This window comes from Ambystoma mexicanum, chromosome 1p (genome assembly GCF_040938575.1).
Source record: "Ambystoma mexicanum isolate Mex_15411 chromosome 1p, UKY_AmexF1_1, whole genome shotgun sequence".
NCBI lineage: Eukaryota > Metazoa > Chordata > Amphibia > Caudata > Ambystomatidae > Ambystoma > Ambystoma mexicanum.
This window is the reverse complement of record NC_090921.1, coordinates 273,417,979-273,431,001: the sequence shown is the minus strand read 5'-3', so window position 1 is coordinate 273,431,001 and position 13,023 is coordinate 273,417,979.

The window sequence follows — 13,023 nt, the reverse complement described above, 5'->3', positions numbered from 1 at the left end:
AGAGCCGTAAGGGTTTTCCTGACCCAAGTACTAGGAATAAGGACTGACATGACAGTCCCCACTGCAGGTGTGGGCGTTACGCCAAGGTGGAGCCCGCAGAATAAAGAGGAAATCGAAGAAGAACTTCTTGTATTTGGCCTGTGACGAACCCGGGAGTTTTGTATCGCGTTCTGAAAAGAAACCGGCAGAGCGGTGGACGCAGGCGAGCAGCCGTGGAAGTCACAAGTAGGTCACACAGGAAGCAACCTCCCCACCAGTCCTGAAGAACCCTGTGGAGCCGCAGCCGTGAGAAGCTGGAAGCAAAGAAGCAGACCGCAGACCTGAGCAGCCGACAAACTGAGGGAGAAGCAATGCTGGTGCTGCCGTAAGGACGCCCAATCCCAGGTAGAACCGGAGAGCTACCCGACCCCAGTGGCAGATTCAGGGAAGTTCGGGAGGCCCGGTAGGGACGAGGGGCAGGCAGCAAGAGGGCTCTGCTTCAGAGGGATGCTTCCTCAGCCCAGTGGCATCACGAAAACCACTGACCACCAAAGAGTGGTCTGGGACCCAAACCGAAAAAGCGAGGCATCTCCCTTGCATCAGTACCTGGTGAGAGAGTGAGCCAAGGGAGCTGAACCAAAGCGTGAGAGAAAGAGGGTTCTGGGACTCAGACTGAGAAGCGAGGCATCGCCCTTGCATAGTGAGAGAGTGAGCCAAGGGAGCTGAACCAAAGAGTGAGAGAAACAGGGGCTGGGGACCCACATCAAGGAGCGAGGCATCTTCCTTCTATCAGTACTTGTCGAGAGAGTAAGCCAAACGAGCTGAACCAAAATGCGAGAGAAACAGGGGACCCAAACCTGGAAGCAAGGTATCTTCCTCATGGTCCTACTTGGCAGAAGAGTGAACCAAGTCGGGATCAGGGACTCTTCTAACATTTGAAGCTCCATGGGACATGTGCCAGGGGAAGGGAGTCATTCCCCCTCGTGGTAGTGAATTGTAAAGTGAGAGAAAGACCAGGGGAAGGGAGTCATTGCCCCTGGTGATCTGGAATTGCGATAGCAAGTGAGAAGGTACCAGGAAAAGGCAGTCATTCTCCTGGTAACCAAGACCAGGGGAAGAGAGTCACTCACCCTGGTTTTGTTGTACTGTCAATTTGCTAGGTGAAGGGAGGCATTCTCCTAGTAACCTAAGTTGTTTGAACTCTAAAGCCAAGATACACGGAAAAGGGAGTCATTCTCCTGGTAACACAGACTAGTGGAAGTGAGTCATTCACCCTGGTTTGGTTGAACTGTTAGAGAATAGGCATTGTATCTGCCAAGGAGACCCTCTTGAACTTTGTCTTTTGTGTTCTGACCTGGAGAAGGGAGCCATTCCCCCAGGAATAAGTAAATGATTGGGAAAAAAACATTTACCTCCAGTCTAGAAGAAGGGAGTTATTCTTCTGGACCAAGACCACCTACTTTATCTTTAGTTTAGTATTAAGTGTAAGGGACCGAAGTAGGGTTTTGACACAGGATGGTGGGCCATTGATTTACATGGACATCCTGACAGAGCCATTAGTCTTTTTAGTTGAGGCAGAGACACCCCTCTTAGAGTTAGGGAAAGTTAGGTTTTATTGTTACTTTCTTAATCAATTAAGGTTTATAGCAATAACTATGCCACCTGTTTGTCAGTCTCCTCCTTCTCCACCATTACAGTGAGCAGAGGAGGCAATGTACTCAGGGTGTGGGTATGTGTGTCTGAGCAGGCCCCAAACATGGTCTCTCTCTGTCAGTCTGGAATTTGTGAGCAGAGACCTGCCACCTGAGAAAGTCGATCTTCTCCAGAATAAAGTTTGTGAGCAGTAATCCTGCCCGTAACATGGTCTCTCTACCGAGACTGAAGTGTGTGAGCAGACAGCACAGCCTATATGACCAGTCTACACCCTAGAATGTTTGCGTTTGTAAAGGTGCTTACCTGTTTTTTCTCACAGTGGAGCCTTTGAACTACGATATTCAGCCTTCCTTGGCAGTGACTGCTGTGGTTGCTCTGCCTCTTCGAACCGCCTCCAGCTGGGAGTATAAAACGGGCATCTCACGCTGACGCAGCACCATAGAGATGTGTGCGGCACACACAAAGCGCGCAAAGCATGACGCCGTCAACCGGTCAGGCACAAATGGCTACTACCAATGTTACTACTGATGCCTCCTCCATGGTGCCCGTGTATCCCGCTGTTAATGGTTCTGTCATTGGCTCCTGGATGCCTTTGGGCTTTGGCGCCTTACAAATAAAATGAAATAACATAACATTGTTGTGGAAGTGGAAGACGCATAACTTATCAAAGCGGCCGAATTTCTGGAACTTTCTGGAACTTCCACAAGCTACCTACAATTTCAGGCAGCTGCAATCTTGTCCCCATTCGCTCTACTTCTAATCCAGAGACTACAGGTAAATCTGCGACCAAAATTACTAACTACTTCAGAAAGGAAGAGGTACCAACTGCTGTAGCATCAATATGTACAATTTAATATCTGAGTTCACTAACTCTCTGAACTGTTTAGGCACTAAAACTATTGAACAAATTGTCGATGAACTCCAGCCTCCCATGAATGACCCTAATTGTACATTCTTGCAAGGTGGTCTAAGGGAGGGTGATGAGGTGGATATGGAAAAGGAGGATCGTAATAGGAATACTGAGACTGACACGGTTACTCTAAACCCTATTAGTACTCGGCGAGGGCGCAATCAGAATGAAAGGACCATTCTGATTGGCCCTTGCAGAGGCATTACCCGGCCAGGAATCCCTTGGACGGGATTCCATGCTTTTATCCCCGGTGTGGGGCATGGCAGCCCCTCAGCCAATGAGGAGGCTCGAAGAGGGGCCATCCCCGCTCCGAGCCTCCAGACGGCTGGAGGCTGCATTCGTCCTCCGCCGGGGATTCAGGTATGTTTTCTTTTTTTGTCCTCCCCCTGACCCTTCTCCCACCCCCACTTTACCTTCTGCATGCTTTGTCCCCGGTGGGGGATGATGGCAGCCTCCAACTGTGTGGAGGCTTCCACCGTCCCCCGGCGGGGACCCAGGTATGTTTTTTCTCTTCATTTTTTTCTTTTTCAACCGCCCTCCCATCCCCACTTACCTTCTTCTCTGTCGTCTTTCGGGAACGGACGCGCTGGGAACACTTCTGTTCCCAGAGCGTCCGCTCCAGATGGCCGCCATGAAAAGGGAAAACGGATTCCGTTTTTCCTTTCCTGATGGTCATTTTCTTGGTCGTTTTCTTTCTTCTTTTTTTCTCCCACAAACGCTGCAGTGTTTCGGGACAAAACCAAATGCTTTTAGTGCCCCAGTCACACATATCTTGCGGGCTGGGGTACTAATAGCTATATGCCCCTTGCGGCGGGGGCATATTGCTTAATTATTTGACCTGATATTGATGTTTGTATGTTACACGCCCTGCCATCCTTCATTACTGTTCATGTGATTGACAAACCCGGGGCTATAGCACCTTTTGTGGAGCCCACGGCCACCTAGGAAAAGTAGACTGATTAAAACGGTCTCAGTTACTGAAGGGTATTTGGCAATTTTATTTGAAAATGAATTGGGTGAGTTTGATGAACGTCTTAGTAAGAATAGGCAGAAGACCTTAATATTGAAGACCAAGGGGAGCAAGCGTAAATATACTAACACTCCTACTAATAATGTTAAGAGTGATTGTGTGAGATTTGGTTAATCGCATATTGAAGAGTATGCAGACGTAGAGCTCCAACAGGATAATCCAGAGGTACAGGTGAAATTCGTTCCATTTTGGTGAGCAAAACGACAATAGTGCCTCCCACTCTAAAACAATGGATCGTAAAAGTGCTGGCAGCCGTAAAAACAAGCGGAAACCCAGTGCATGCATTTTGGATGATGTTTTGGGTGGCGTTAAGGAGCTTTTTGGTCCTACTGACTCCCTCTCTTCTTTGCGACTGTCAGTGGGTGCCAAAAGTGATAACAATACTCAAACTTCCTTCATAGGTGTTAGTGATAACATATCAACTAAAGAATTGATAGCCAAGGCCCCTCAACTCCCCCCGCTGCCCAAGATGCTACAGATTTCTATCTTATTCTGTGCGAGTGGCGTATATTACATTAACCGGGCTAGGCTTTTGGAAATCTTACACACAGTCATTCCCTTGCAATGTATCAGCAGTAGGGATCTACAGATAGTGGATATCCGTGAAGGAACAAAACGGATCACCTACATTGTTCATTTTGTGTCAGCAGATGTCATTGATTACATAATGCAATATGATGCAGAATTGGGTAAATTAGGCTATGACTGTACAGTTATAGGAATAGCTGCAAAGCAGGCGGTAGTAACGGATGTATTCAAAAGCTGCCCTGTGAATGATGATCTGAAGGGAAAGCCATACATCAAGGAATCCTCTACTGATGATGGACCTCAGGCCTCAGAGAACATTAAAAAATAAAATAAGAAGTGATCTTTGCAGTATTGGGTGGGGCCCTAGAGGACCATCTGAATTAGGAGAGGATAACAATAGAAGGCATGAGGGCTCGATAACCATCTCTAAATCAAGTGATGGACGATGGTCAATTTCAGGTGACGGGAATACCTTGAGAGATTGTTGGGATTGGTTGCCCAATGCGTTTAGGGTGCAGGGAACCACCTATCCCTAATGATGAGACTTTAATACTATCTTGTAACACTAAGGGAACTTCTCATATGTTCATACATGGGGGATTATTAGATTCGATTGATCTTTATATGGTGGTTGCATTATACGAAACCTGGCATACATCGCTGTTGGCCTTTAATGGATGGAGTACTATCAGTAGGTTTGCATTGCAAGGGGCGAGTGATAGACCTAAAGCAGGACTGATTATAAGTGTCCTTAACACTGTGAAGTTAGTGGAGCTTGATTACCACAGCAATTATATCCTTGTGGGAAAGTTAACGTTTAGATAATAAGCCCTGAGCTGGGAGCATTACCGCATCAGGTAATGCCCCCGGGGGCCATAGTTAAAGGCCCAAGTGCAATGCACCCCTGGCAAAGGGCTTATTGCTATTAGAATTCCATGGTAAAATGCCCTGGATACTTATGGGCCGATTCATGGAACAAATGTGCGCCGAAAATCTCGGCACAAGCGTGAAAAAGCAAGCGCATGCGCACGCGTGAGATTCATGGAAAGGCCTGCGCATGTTTACTGCGGGATGTGCGCCAAATCCGAGCGTGGCGCGCATGGGCGCACACGTCACAGCAACATCTCGAACACCAAAAAGGGGGCGGGACACAGGGCGTAACACGCGGAATGGGGAACAACGCGTGAAAAAGAAGGCGTAACTGGGGAAGTACTGCAGGCAAATACACGGAACGCCCACACGCACGCGAACACCACATATTCATGGAATCGAATACGGGAAACCTGCACACACTAAAAGACACGCACAGGCGTCAACACATCTGCCACACGAAGGCAGGCGGAAGCATCCCAGCGCGCAGTATAAAAGTGCACGCAAACAACAAACACGTATATACAGCTACAATGAATCCCCCATTTGTCGCAGCACTGATCGTGGGACACCGCAGGAGGAGGAGAATAGCCAGGCTTCGCATTTTATTGCCCCGGACCAGCCTTTTTGGGATGCCTGACGACCAGGTCTATGGCAGGTACAGGTTTCCACCTCGTATCATCCGAGACCTGGTCAGGGAGTGGCAAGATGACCTTACATCCCCCACCCTGTGCTCCCAAGCATTGAGCCCCTTGGAGAAGGTGCTCAATGTCCTGCATTTTATGGCCACTGGGTCATTTTAGCGGACAACTGCCATAGTGGGGGAGGGGTCTCACAGGCCACGCAGTCACGCTGCCTACACCAGGTGTTAGCAATCATGACTGCGTGCCCCTCAGTCGCAGGCACATATACATGCCCAGAACACCCGCAGAAAGGCATGCCGTGGTCCAGGACTTTTACAGGGTGGCACACTTCCCCAAAGTGCTCTGTGCCATAATTGCACCCATGTGGCCCTATGTCCACCTAGGGCCACTGAGCACATCTATCGAAACTGCAAGCACTGGCATTCCAACAACGTGCAGGTTGTATGCGATGCCAAGGGAATCATCACCTCTGTCTATTCAAACTACCCTGCCTCTACCCATGACAGTTTCATATACAGAATGCCCGCCCTGAGCTGGGCCCTGGAAGCTGGGAAGCATGGCGACACATGGCTCCTAGGTGAGTACAAATGCATGTGCACATGCATGCATGTCACACACAGACAAATACTCAAACCCAACTAATCACAACCATTATCACCTCCCCAGGGGACAGTGCCTACCCTCTGAGCAACCACATGATGACGCCAATCCGGAACCCCACCACACCACCCCAGGTAAGATACAACGCTGCCCATATTGCAACCAGGGGCATAGTGGAGCACACATTCAGAGTGCTCAAGTCACGTTCCGCTCCCTTGACCTCTCTGGCGGCCAGCTACTATATGCACCCCCAGTAGTGTGCTGGATCATTGTGGCAGCATGTGTCCTGCACAATGTTGAAACACAGCGGGACGTACCGGTGGACATTATGGTGCCCCCACATCCCCAACCACATGCACAGGCGCTGCCCATGTGAGGGGAAAGGGTACGTGGCGAGGCAGCCCGGACCCAGCTTGTGGCCACATTTTTCACCTAAACGCCCACCCCTGAGGAGTGCACACAGGCCTGGCACATACCAGGTGACAATCGATGATGACAAAGAGACAGTCAACTGTCACAACCTTACCACCCTGAGAATGTTGCCACGGAAGTGCTACATTGTGTGCATCCCTAGCTACTTAAACATAACCAATCCTGTGTGACCAAAAGGAACACATGCAAGGTTTGTATCACACCACCCCCTGCAAAACAGGCCATGACAATCACTGGCATGTCACCCAAACCCTCCCAACCCACATCACCCTTGACTGCCACACCATGACATGGCATGCAACAGCAAAAGCCCAACACATGACCAATAAGATACGAAGTGACATGTGATAAATGGAAAGTGGCCCAAGACAATGACGCCTGACATGGAATCAGATGAAATGACTGACCAACAACCTCCCACACATACCAAGTCATACAGAAATGCTTTCCACCAGTGGTAGCATGAACAAAAGACTGAATGCCTGTTCACATGCACATTGGGCAAGCCAAAATCGCTACTCCCTAACCCGTGTGCTGTGTGTGTCTCCTGCAACACACTGCTCAGCACACAGCACAGTGAGCTGCCATTCTGTTGGGGATACACCTTGAGCATCACATCAAAAGGACAACAATATAAACAACCCATTGCCCCATGTACACAATCCCCAAATGCCAATTGATCATGCGCTGCAGGCACACAGCGTGCCCGAGAAGGCAATCTGTGTGCACCTGTGGGCATGGAAGGGTGGTTGTACTTGTGGTGGAGCATTGTGTAACTGTGTGTGTCAGTAGGGACATGCACTCAATATATGCATGTGAAATCAAGTGACCCTCAGTGTCCTGTACACATCACATGCAAACATTGCACATGTGTACACTCCAGCATGTCAAACCACAACAATCCCATGACACCTGAAAAGTAAATAAAACACAGGAACAGCCATTGACAAGCAGAACACATCATGTACATAGTACCCCACAATGACAATGTCAAAGAGTGCCCAAACACTGTAGCCCAAGCTTACTGTCCAACAACAGAAGGGCCTCCCTCATTTACACATCACCATGACCTTCTGAAAAACTGTGTCTGGGGTATGTAGCCTTCTTCCTTCTAGTCTACCTGGCTACAGGACCCCCTTACCCCTTGGTCTTCATGTTCCACCTTGCGTGTAAATGGGGTCCAGCCCCCTCAGAGGCCACCTTGACTGGTAAAAATACCAAATCACAGACAACACCAAGGAGCCAAACCCCCAAACCAGGGAAAAAGCTTCTAGGCACAAAAAAAACCTGGAAGAGTCTGCAGTAGATGACTTGAAGTTGCAAAATAATGTCCACGCACATGTACAAGCAGAATGCTAGAACAACCAAGGTAGCACAGTTCAACAATGTTTCAACAGGATGGGTACCATTTTCAGGACACAATATACAATGACGATGCAACAACTGGTGGGTAGTGTCACAGCTCCGGTCTCCAGGCGCAGGAGTGGCACGAACCAACCACCCCCTTCGTGTTCTGGGCGCCTGCAAGGTAAAACTTACACAGGCTTCCAAGACCCTGGCGGGGAAAGAGTGTCAGGGAGCCGTTGTTTGGACAGGCATTGGTATTCAGGATAACCGGAAAGAGGGGCAGGAGAAGGGAGTTGGATTGGCAAGGGAAATCAGGCAAAATACAAAATACAACTATTGACAATAACACATACTCAATCAGAGAAACCATGTTCTTCATGCACATTGTACTAAATGAGTCAAATGCAAGCCAAAGAGAGACTTATCTCTGGGATGAATGCTGGCCTCCTGCCTGCGCACTCTCAGGTCCGGTAACAGGAGCAGTTCAATGCTGCAAAGAGAGCGTGAGTTACTAATCTGTGTGTATCTACAACACACACACAACACCATTCATGCCCCAAACGAAGTGACTTCTCCACAAACAAACGCTCTTGTCTGCTGCTTTGTAAGTATCCGTTAGCTTGCCCCCGTGATGGTTCATACACTGTGAATGCAGTAAGGCAGGCGCACGTGGGCACGCGGTAAATGGAAGACCAATGTGTCAAGAATCACACATGATAGAATGGTCCCTGGGTGAGCTGCTAGACGCGTATAGTGAGGTGCAACTTCAGTACAAGTCGTGTTATAGCAGCCACAGATTTCAATAGGTAGTGCATGTGGCAATTTGCACATGCAAATGACATGCACTGCACTCGAGTCTGTGCCTCGCTGGGTGTCCCTGTGCGCTGTGTTAGTGTCTGGCTAGGAACGCTACTGCGCCAATAACTCAGCTTCTATGGAGCAGGGGGGACTTGAGGATATGTGCGACGGCCCCTGCGTGTGCCCCTGACAACTTGTAAACCTACTTGGCATTTGTTCCTCAACGCATATTAGCTGTACTGTGCGCTTCTACAACAATGCCTGGCCAAGCTCCCCAGCACTGGCGCTACTTAGCAGGCATGTGCAAGTGGCCTGGTGGAAGGTTGGCTGCAGTGTGGCCCCTTGTGCTGCTCACCTTGCTTGGAGATCCTGGAAACACATCTTCTTCTGTCGGACATCTGAGCACAAGCCCTGTGCTTCTGCTTGCGCACACATGCGCACGTGTGCACCACCGAACGTGGCCAGGTTTCAGTAGTACTTGTCCCCGTGTCTGCTGGGAAAGTTAGTCTGGGGGCTCATTTTCCTGCAGAAAGGGCATAAAAGATATTAATAAGGCTGGAGAGTTCCCTGTGTGTGTGTCTTCATGCTGGTTGTCACTGGGCCATGTTTGAGACCTACATCCAAACTTCTCCCACCATCAGTGTGACTTTGACAGCCAAAGGGTCCAGGCTACTGTCTACAGCATGAAGTGCATCTAGCACATTTACAGGCAAGAAAAGAACATACATCACAATCCACATCAATTAATGGATATATCAATCATGTACTCACCCAAATTGAGTGCAGACATGCCGTGGAGAAAACCCACCTTATCCCCACTAGGGGTGTTAACACAAGTAGTACAGCAGCAGACAGGCCAGAGATGTGACGAAAGTCCAATGTCCTTGTGTAAATGGTTGTTACACCGAACCATCCTTGCGAGCCCATGGATAAGGGAAGCAGGAGTGGCCTATGTGAGTCAGGACCCCAAGCTGCAAACACATACACGTGACAAGCTTGAAGGGCCCAGCTGGAACAGGCAGTGGATGCTTTCAAAGCCACAAAGCACCACACCATCACATGAATGCACAACAGACAAACAATTTTAAACTATAGTAACTAATTAAACTAACTATAAAAAACTTATATTACCTAATTAAACTAACTATAAAAATCAAAAATGGCCACATACGACCTGGGGGGAGGCACCCAGGAGAGGGGATGTACAGGGTGCACCTCAACACCCACATGCGATGCTGTTGAGACAACAAATAAAACTCCATGGGCTCAACGCCTGCACAGCCCGACCTGTGTGGGAGATAACCCGTCGTTCTCATCACCCTCTGGCTGAAAAGGTTGACGTGGCACAGTACCCTGACCACGCCTAGGCGCAGCTTGCCCCTCGTCGGCAGCAAGTCTGTGGGATGGGTGAGCTGGTTCTGTGCGGCGATGATATGTAGGTTAGCATGTAGAACTTCGCGTGATATGCGTGCTTCCTCTTGCAAGGTAACACGTGTAACATGGAGTTCTTCCTGCATGGCCTGGCTGGACAACTGGTACACCTCCCGGCAAGCACGTAGCTCAGCCGAGATGGTATTCTCTAGCTGCTCCAACCTCTCCTCTGACCGCTTCCTCTGGGACATCAAGAGCACAGCCACAGTAGATTTGAGGGATTCATAGTCAACCCTCATGGCCTCCATGTGTGCCTCTGCGTGAGCAGCAATTGCTTGACGCAAAGACACCATTTCAGCCCGGCGTGCCCTGTCTGAGGCCGCCATGCCCAGCCTGAGCGAGCGGCCCGTGGACTGTGCAGCCTGCTGCTGGAGTTCCACCTGCCTAGCAGGGGGGAGCATGGCATGGGCCACACGTTCCATGCTCTCAGCGATGTTATCAATTCTTGCCCCCTGGTGTTCTGAATTGGCAATCATGGCTTGCTCCCACTCAGTATACCCCAGAAGCACGCAGCCACCGCGTTGCTGGGCTTGACACCTGCAGGGCCCAAGGAGCCAACGTCCTTGTTGGGTTGGCACCGCCCGCGGCTGCAGGACTACATTCCTCTGTTGACGTGATACCGCAGGTACATCAGCAACTGATGTGGAGGGTGACCCTGCGTCCCGATCCACCACAGGCAGAGGTCCCACCACCGTCTGGCTCCTCAGTGCAGGTGTCGCGGACAGAGGAGCGTCCACATCAGAATCACTCACCCCTGACGAATGGACCTGATGCTCATCCAACTCGACATTGTTGTCAGAGTGATCATCCGGGCTAGACTCATTGCCAGCCGTAGACAAGATGGTATGTAACACAAGTGGGTTCTCGTGGTCTACCACCCCACAACCCCTACTTGTGTCGGGTTGCTGGTGTGATAGCAACCCTGTGCCTGGCATGACAACACCATCCTCTGGCTCCATTGCATCATCATCTGAAAAATTGAGAAAAATTAACATTAGTACAAATGTCAGAAGCACATAACACACACACACATAGACATCACATAGACAGCCAACACATGAAGCAGACATGTCATACACAAATGAGAACCTGGCATGCATCCAGTGGCCTTGATATGCAAACACATCCCAAAAGCAGAAATAGATGTGTCTAAATAGCAAAGCCTACACAAGTATAAAATGTAGTATATGAACTCCATCAGCCACCACCTCTGTCAGGCACATGTCACAGGCAGAAAAGACAGATGGCAACTAAGAGATGCAACACACCATAAGCATTTCTGAACTGCAAATTGACCACTGCTGCAAGTGAATTCAAACACACAATGACACAGGTAACATGCATGTAGACATGCATCACTAAAGCATCATCATCAGTATAGCTCCATCCATCTGCAGCTCGGCCCGTACCGGGTGGCATGGGCCATGTAGATATAGTGAATTTCCCAAGCAAATCAAGGGCCTGCAACCAGGCATGAGGGACCATAATGCCCAGTACCATCCGAGCTGCAGGACATTAGGCCTCCACAACACCCCTCAGGGCCTGATTGAGCACATTGGGCTATGAATGTGCCCCATTACATCATTCCTTGTGGAAATCTCCACGCCCAGGACCCATCATAGTAGCTAAGTGGGCCTGGGCATACACATACTGCACAACAGTGAACCTTCAGGATCATGCCAGTTCCACATAACGTGCGCAATGCAGAAATCTCACCAGCATAAACATCAATCAACTACATATTAGTCAGTCTACAAAAAAGCTGCGGAAGACACATGTGTAAATGAACACTTTCACAAACACATAAGTGAGTACTCGCAATGTTGCACTACACAACATTGAAGCTGCTTGCATATGTACATGTGAAAGCGTTCAAAAACACCCATTTCCCCATACACCTGTATTGTGAACATGACCAGCATCCAATACACCAAAGCAAGCAGCTACAACGCTGCTTGCTTTGATGTATGTGGAAGTGCACACATACACACAAGAAGGAAGCTCCACAGTCATTACAACCCGATTGGCAGGCTACATCCAATCAGTGCCCTATGCCAGTTGGTATAGGCCGCAGATTGACCAATCAACTCATCTAAACAACCACTATGGAGTTCCAATACTGAGTACATGTGTCACAGGATGCACCTGTGCCCGTCGCATTCATGACAGAGAAGGGATGAAAAACTGCCCATACATTCCAGGTCACTTTGACATTGCATCAGTGAGTAGGCATGTAGAACAGTGTAACACGGCTCAGAAGTGGGTTGATGCAGTGCAGAACATGTGTACGTTACCCACTATCTACATGAACAAGTACATTATGATGTCTATCAATAAACGTGAAGGCAGTGCAAGGGCAAGTTCAGGCATCACGTGCAATGTGCATGCAATGGGTTGCATGGCTACAAGCAAACCCCCCACCCCCCTAAGTGAAAATGCAGGGCAGCATTCATTGGCAGAGAAAGGGTGACCAGAGACCTGTGTATTGGCAGACAGTGTTGACTAGCGCCAATTGCATCATCTGAGTCAACTGACAACACAGCAGATGATAATGGGACAGTAAGCAGGACACATGATGAACCCTCAGTAGTACACCCATGTGTGAAGAAGCCACTACACCAGTTGAACAGAGTCAGTGGGCCTGAAACAGGTGGATGCCTGTGCCACACACAGACTGTGACACCCTAAACCTGTTTGTGATGCTGGACTGAGCCAGAGTGGGCATAGAATGGATGATCATATGCCATGAAATGTAGGTCATCCTGGACACGCACAATGATCACCCAGTCAAGGACACATAG